This window comes from Macaca mulatta, chromosome 9 (genome assembly GCF_049350105.2).
Source record: "Macaca mulatta isolate MMU2019108-1 chromosome 9, T2T-MMU8v2.0, whole genome shotgun sequence".
Classification (NCBI taxonomy): domain Eukaryota; kingdom Metazoa; phylum Chordata; class Mammalia; order Primates; family Cercopithecidae; genus Macaca; species Macaca mulatta.
This window is the reverse complement of record NC_133414.1, coordinates 33,544,722-33,552,419: the sequence shown is the minus strand read 5'-3', so window position 1 is coordinate 33,552,419 and position 7,698 is coordinate 33,544,722. Positions and strand designations below refer to the sequence as shown.

The window sequence follows — 7,698 nt, the reverse complement described above, 5'->3', positions numbered from 1 at the left end:
CACACTTGTAGTCCCAGCTACTCTGCAGGCTGAAGCAGTTGGCTCGCTTGAGCCTGGGAGGCAGAGATTGCAGCGAGCAGAGATCACAACACTGCACTCCAGCCTGGGCAACAGAGCGAGACCCTGTCTCAAAAAAACAAAACAAAACAAAACAAACTATAAACTAAATTCCTCCCATAGTTAGCTTGGCCTAGGATCCTTTGTGCAGATATAAGCAAAAACAGTTAACAGATACCATGGGGCTGGGAGTGGTTAGGAGCCAAATGGAGCTGTCATGTTCCCGGAACCAAGCAAGTTCCGGCTGTGTTTTCTCAAGACCCAATAACGAGAAACAGACAAACTAGGAAAGAAGGGAATTTATTGCTATAACCGGATACAGGGAGAAGGCCAGAGATAATTCCTCCAGACCAACTCAAAGTGTTACAATTTCCTTTATAAAAAAATTTATTTTAGACCACGCCTGGCCTTACAATTTCCCTAGTGCTTATATTGGTTGGGGTTATATGCCTATATGCAGTCTAACATTTGCCTAAGGCTATTGATAACTAATTTTGTTTCAACTAGAAGGTCAGAGGCAAAAAAAATACTTGCTCAGTCTGATTAACAGGGCCCCAGGACCTTCAAGGCCTGTCTGCTGTGGTACCGGAGTGATTATTTTATCTTATCTCCTTTACAGCTTGGTCCGGAGAGCTGCCTTACACTCTCCAATGAATCTATTCAAACAGCTGCCTCTGTTACTTTGACTCGTCTCAGATTTGGTCGACCTGAGAAGGGTTTTGGCACTAGGAATGTAAGACTGTCTCTATTATTTTGGTTTGCTCCAGGTTAGGGAGAAACCCATTCAAGGCTCCAACTGACCAATATGTTTCATTTCGGGCTTTGATGTCTGGGCACTGATTTCCCTAGGTTTAACTATTTGCTCCATGTTAAGGCGGCGGTGGAAATCTGTCTGTGTAACTGGAGTGCTACGCAGGTCTGTCTGCGTGACTGTCATGCAGGCCTGTCTGTGTGATTGCCAGGGAGGACTGGCCTGCCACAGTCATACTAGGCCTCCTTTTTACTGCTATGCCCTTGGTGCATCTTCATATTTTTTCCCCCATGCGTGAAGAAACTGTCTCTACACATCGACCCAGCAAGTTTCCATGACACCAGATCTGGGCCAAGCCGGTGTGCTCCCTCCTCCCCCTGAAATGTGCCCCAACACCAGGCCCTTAGATTCCCTTTTCCTTCAAAGAGCCTCTCTAGCCTGTAGCCAACCCCGACAGAGCTCCACTCATGCTGCCCACCCACCCACATCTACACACACACACCAAACACGGGCTGTCACTTACAGAAAGCTCTGTTACAACAGAGCTTCTCTGAGGGCCGTTCCTCAGAGTTAACACCCAGAGTTAACAGCCACCCTCAGTGCATGAAGCAGGGATGAGGGGGTTGATGAATAAATATGCCACCTTACTCACCCCTTTCGGGGACAATTCTGGGGCTTTTTCCACAGACTCAGAAATGTTCCCAGCAGGACAGAACCCTTATTGCCCACAGCAGTAATTTGCTCAGTCACAAGCCCAAATGTCAGAGGCGTGTGAACCAGAGCAACTCCATCTGGAGTAGGGGCTGGGTAAAATGAGGCTGAGACCTACTGGGCTGCACCCCAGGTGGTTAAGGCATTCTAAGTTACAGGATGAGAGAGGAGGTCTGAACAAGATACAGGTCACAAAGACCTTGCCAATAAAACAGGTTGCAGTAAGAAGTTGGCTAAAACCCACGAAAACCAAGATGGCGATGAGAGTGACCTCCGGTCGTTCTCACTGCTACATTCCCACCAGCGCCATGACAGTTTGCAAACGCCATGGCCACGCAAGGAAGTTACCCCATATGGTCTAAAAAGGGGAGGCATGAATAATCCACCCCTTGTGTAGCATTTAGTCGAAAATAACCATAAAAATCGGCAACCTGCAGCCCTTGGGGGTGCTCTGTCTATGGAGTAGCCATTCTTTTATTCCTTTACTTTCTTAATAAACTTGCTTTCACTTTAGTACTCACCCTGAGTTCTTTCTTATGCAACATCCAAGAACCTTCTCTTGGGGTATGGATCGGGACCCCTTTCTTGTAACACAAAGACAATAATTGCACCCAAATTCTCATCTCAGGGTCTGTTTTGGTGGAAATGCAAACTAAAATAAACTTTCTCCTTTTTTTTCCTTTTCTTTTTTTGTTTTTTTTGAGACAGAGTTTTGCTGTTGTTGCCCAGGCTGGAGTGTAATGGTGCAATCTCGACTCAATACAACCTCCGCCTCCTGGATTCAAGTGATTCTCCTGCCTCAGCATCTCGAGTAGCTGTGATCACAGGCATGTGCCACCACGCCCTGTTCTCTTAAAGGTGGCCTCCTTCTTTATTTTAGAGATAGGGTCTTGCTCTGTCACCCAGGCTGGAGTGCAGGGACATGATCATAGCTCATTGCAGCCTTGAATTCCTGGGCTTCAGCTATCTTCTCACCTCTGCCTTCCAAGTAGCTGGGACTACAGGTGCATGCCACCACACCAGCTAATTTTTTTGTCCAGTATTTTTTTTTAATTTCTTTTTTCTTTTTCTCTTTTTGTAGACATGAGGTCTCACTATGTGTTGCCTGGGCTGGTCTCTATCTCCTGGGCTCAGGTGATCCTCCCACCTTGGCCTTCCAAAGTGTTGGGATTAGAGGCATAAGCCACTGCCCCCAGCTTCTGGCTAATTTTTTAAAATGTTTATGTAGAAATGGGGTCTTGCTAAGTTGACCAGACTGGTTTTGAACTCCTGGGCTCAAGCGATCCTCCTGCCTCAGACTCCCAAAGCGCTAGGATTACAGGCATGAGCCACTGCGCCTGGCCTCCAAATTCTGTAATAAGTCCTTCCCTAGTTCCCTTCCTGTCTCCCTCCAAGGGTGTTCCCCCGAGTCTGTGGGTGGCCCTTCTTGCCATTGTCTTCTGAACAGTGTCCTCTGCAGTCTCATCCATTCTAACTTCAACCATCGTCTTTCTTTTTCTTTCTTTTTTTTTTTTTTTTTTTTTGAGACGGAGTCTCACTCTGCCACACAGGTTGGAGTGCAGTGGCGAGATTTCGGGTCACTACAACCTCCGCCTCCTGGGTTCAAGCAATTCTCCGGCCTCGCCTCCTGAGTAGCTGGGATTACAGGCACGTGCCACCATGACCGGCTAATTTTTTTTGTATTTTTAGTAGAGACAGGGTTTTACCTTGTTGACCAGGCTGGTCTCAAACTCCTGACCTCAGGCAATCTGCCCGCCTCAGCCTTCCAAAGTGCTGAGATTAGAGGCTTGAGCCACTGCGCCCGGCCTCAAGGCAATTCCCAATTCTGAGCCTCTAGGGCCAACCTCTGTTTGTAACTTCAGTCATGCATCTGTGTTTTCCTGCAGGAACCATACGCCTCTGTGCTTGTGGTGTTCCTAAAAACCCTGTGGGAAGAGCAGGGGCAGGCAGGGCTCACTATGGTGGAACTGGAACCCACATTTCAGCCACTTTCCCATGCCATGCCGGGTGAAGCATTGAGTAGCCACAGCTAATTACAGAAGCCTGGTCTTGGCTTTACCCTCTTCTTTGAGGATACCATGAAGCCTGACTTGGGGACTCCTACTCTGGGGACAGTAGCAGGGAGTGTGTGGGACTTGAACCTCCCGAGTTACCTTCATCCGAATCTGAGTTGCTCCCCAGCTCCCCAGAACCAGGCCATGGTTCCTGCTTGGAGAGTGGTTTTTTTCCTTTTCTTTTTTTTGAGATGGAGTCTTGCTGTGTCACCAGGCTGGAGTGCAGTGGTGCGATCTCAGCTGGTTCAAGCGACTCACTGGTTCAAGCGATTTTCCTGCCTCAGCCTCCCGAGTAGCTGGGATTACAGGTGTGCGCCACTGCGCCCAGCTAATTTTTGTATTTTTAGTAGAGACGGGGCTTCACCTTGTTGGCCAGGATGGTCTTGATCTCCTGACCTTGTAATCCACCCGCCTCAGCCTCCCAGAGTGCTGGGATTACAGGCGTGAGCCACTGTGCCCGGCCAGAGAGCTTTTCATTAGATCCCTAGCCAGGGCTTAAAATTGATCCGAGTGCATCGCCTTCTTCTACTAAATTTTTTTATTATTATTTTTTGAGATGGAGTCTCGCTCTATCACCCTGGCTGGAATGCAGTGGTGCGATCTCAGCTCGCTACAACCTCTGCCTCCTGATTCTTGTGCTTCGGTCTCCTGAGTAGCTGGGACTACAGGTGCGTGTCACCATGGCCAGCTAATTGTATTTTTAGAGACAGGGTTTCAACATGTTAGCCAGGCTGGTCTTGAACCCCTGACCTCAAGTGATCCACCCCCCTTGGTCTCCCAAAGTGCTGGGATTACAGGTGTGAGGCAGCGCACCTGGCCCCTCTTCCATTTTTTAACACCTTCAAAGAGCAGCTCCTTCTCCTATGAATTCACCTTCATGCAGGCACCAGGTTCAATACCTCAAAATCAGTCCACTCCTGGCTTTCCTTGCTGCCCGTATCCAATCAGTTGCCGAGACCCTACTGGTACTGAAATCGTCGTTCTCTCATATTTTCCTTCCCTCTCTGTTGCTGGCAGAACCATGTCAGTTCTGGCCGGCAGCTGGACTATGACAGTGACTTCCCACTTGGCCCAACCAGCTCCAGTTTCTCCCTTCCCCTCTGTTCTACCCAGTGAGACTCAACTGCTATCACTCGATAAAACCTTCAATGGCTCCCTATTACCTACAGAATAAAGCACAAATTCTGCTGCTTGGTTTTCAGCCTCCTCATGACCTAGGCCCAACTATCTTTTTTTTTCCTTAACTGCTTTTTCGAAGTGAAATTTACAGCCAGGCACAGTGGCTCACACCTATAATCCCAGCACTTTGGGAGGCTGAGGTGGGCAGATAACTTCAGATCAGGAGTTCAAGACCAGTCTAGCCAACATGGTGAAACCCCTTCGCTACTAAAAATACAAAAATTAGCCGGGCGTGATTGTGCGCACTTGTAATCCCAGCTACTTGGGAGGCTGAGGCAGGAGAATTGTTCGAACCCGGGAGACAAAGGTTGCAGTGAGCCAGGATTGCAGCACTGCACTCCAGCCTGGGTGACAGAGCAAGACTCTGTCTCAAAAAAACAAAAGAAATTTACATAATATTAACCACTTCTGTTTATTTTGAATGACCAATTCAGCCGCATTTAGTACACTCAAAATATTGCGCAACCACCAGCTCTCTCAAGTTTCAAGATTTTTTCTTTTACCCGTAAAAGGAAGCATTATACTCACTAAGTAATCACTCCCCATTTCTCTGTCAACCCACCTCTTGGTAACCTCTAATCCACTTTGTGTCTTGATGGATTTGCCTGACCTGGATGTTTCATATAAATGGAATGATACAATATGTGGCCTTTTGTAACAGGCTTCTTTCAGGTAGCTTAATGTTTTCAAGGTTCATTCATATTGTAGCATGTGTCAGTACTTTGTTCCTTTTTATGGCTGAATACTACTCCGTTAAGAGCTGGCTGGGCACCGTGGCTTACATCTGTAATCCCAGCACTTTGGGAGGCCAAGGTGGGTGGATCACGAGGTCAGGAGTTTGAGACCAGCCTGACCAACATGGTGAAACCCCATCTCTACCAAAAAGACAAAAATTAGCTAGGCATGGTGATGTGCACATGTAGTCCCAGCTACACAGGAGGCTGAGGCAGGAAAATCGCTTGAACCCAGGGGGCGGAGGTTTCAGTGAGCCAAGATTGCACCGTTGCATTCCAGCCTGGGCTACAGAGCGAGACTCTGTCTCAAAAAAAAAAAAAAAAAAAAGAGTTGGCTGGGCGCCATGGGAGGTCGAGGTGGGTGGATCACTTGAGGTCAGGAGTTCAAGATCAGCCTGGTCAACACCACAAAACCCCGTCTCTACTGAAAATACAAAATTTAGCCCGGTTTAGTGGTGGGCGCCTGTAATCCCAGCTACTCAGGAGGCTGAGACAGGAGAATCGCTTGAACCCGGGCGGCGGAAGTTGCAGTGAACTGAGATCGCGCCACTGCACTCCAGCTTTGGTGACAGAGCAAAACTCTGTCTCAAAAATAAAAAAGTATACCACATTTTGTTTATCCATTCATCAATGGATGGGCATTTAGGTTGTTTCCACCCTTTGGTATCACAAATAGTGCTGTTAGCCGGGCATGATGGATCATGCCTATAATCCCAGCACTTTGCAAGGCTGAGGTAGGCAGATCACTTGATCTCAGGCTCAACATCGCAAAACCCTGTCTCTACTAAAAATACAAAAAATTCACCAGGTATGGTGGTGCACTTTTGTAATCCCAGCTACTCTGGAGGCTGAGGCAGGAAAATTGCTTGAGCCCCTGTGGTGGAGATTGCAGTGAACCAAGACGGCATCACTGCACTACAGCGTGGGTGACGGGAGTGAAACCCTGTCTCAAAAAAATTAAAAATTTAAGCAAATAAATAACGCTGCTATAAACACTAGTGTACAAATTTCTGTGTGGACATATGTTTTCATTTCTCTCAGGTGTATACTTAGGAGTGGAACTGCTCGGTCATATGGAAACTCTGTGTAACTTGCTGAGAAACTGCCAGACTGTTTTTCACAGTGGCTACACCCATTGTACATTTGCACCAGCAATGCTGAAGGGTTCCAGTTTCTCTATACTCTCACCAACTCTTTTTTTTATTTGAGCCATCCTAGTGTGAAGTGGTATCTCATTGTGGTTGTGATTTACTTTCCCTAATGACCAATGACATCGAACATCTTTTCATGTGCTTTTTGGCCATTCGTATATCTTCTCTGGAGAAATGTCTATTCAAGTCCTTTGCCCATTGTTTAACTGAGTTATCTTTTTCTTTTCTTTTCTTTTTTTTTTTTGAGTCGGAGTCTCGCTCTGCTGTCTCGGCTCACTGCCACCTCCGCCTCCTGGGTTCTGGCGATTCTCCCGCCTCAGCCTCCTGAGTAGCTGAGACTACAGGCGCCCGCCATGCCCAGCTACTTTTTATGTTTTTAGTTGAGACGGGGTTTCACCATGTTGGCCAGGCTAGTCTTGAACTCCAAAAGGTGGCCTCCCTAAGTGCTGGATTACAGGCATGGCCACCGCGATGGGGCCCTATGTTATGTTTTTGTTGTTGAGTTATAAGAGTTCTTTATATATTCTGAATATTAAACCCTTACCAGATATATGATTTGTTAATATTTTCTCCCATTCTGTTGGTTGTCTTTTCACATTCTTGATAATGTCTTTTGATGTAAAAGATTTTTATTTATTTATTTATTTATTTATTTATTTTGGGGCTTTCCGGCAAAACTGGAAAGCCTGCTAGGCAAATTCTAAAAGAGCTGTAACACTCAAAAGATTTTCTTTTAAGAAAAAGAAAGGGAAGAGGAAGAACGGTATACCACTTTTGTTGCTGACTTTCTATAGTTATATATATATATTTATGTACATAAATATGTGTTATATATATGTGTATGTATATGTGTGTGTGTGTGTGTGTATATCTGTATATTTAAAACCAAGGCTGGGCACAGTGGCTCATGCTTATAATTCAGTGCTTGTAGGAAGTCAAGGTGGGAAGATACCCTGGGGTCAGAAGTTCAAGACCAGACTGGCCAGCACAGTGAGACCCCGTCTCCATAAAAACTTTTAAGAATAGCCAGGCGTGGTGGTGCATGCCTGTAGTCCTAGCTA

The 7,698-nt window shown here is 46.6% G+C and overlaps 1 non-coding gene across 1 annotated transcript; it reads right to left on the bottom strand.

Moving 5' to 3' along the window:
* Positions 1-7,296: 7,296 nt before the first annotated feature.
* LOC114670202 (U7 small nuclear RNA) lies at positions 7,297-7,357 on the bottom strand. Its single transcript, XR_003719685.1, has one exon. It is a non-coding gene; the product is annotated as a U7 small nuclear RNA (small nuclear RNA).
* Positions 7,358-7,698: the final 341 nt, after the last annotated feature.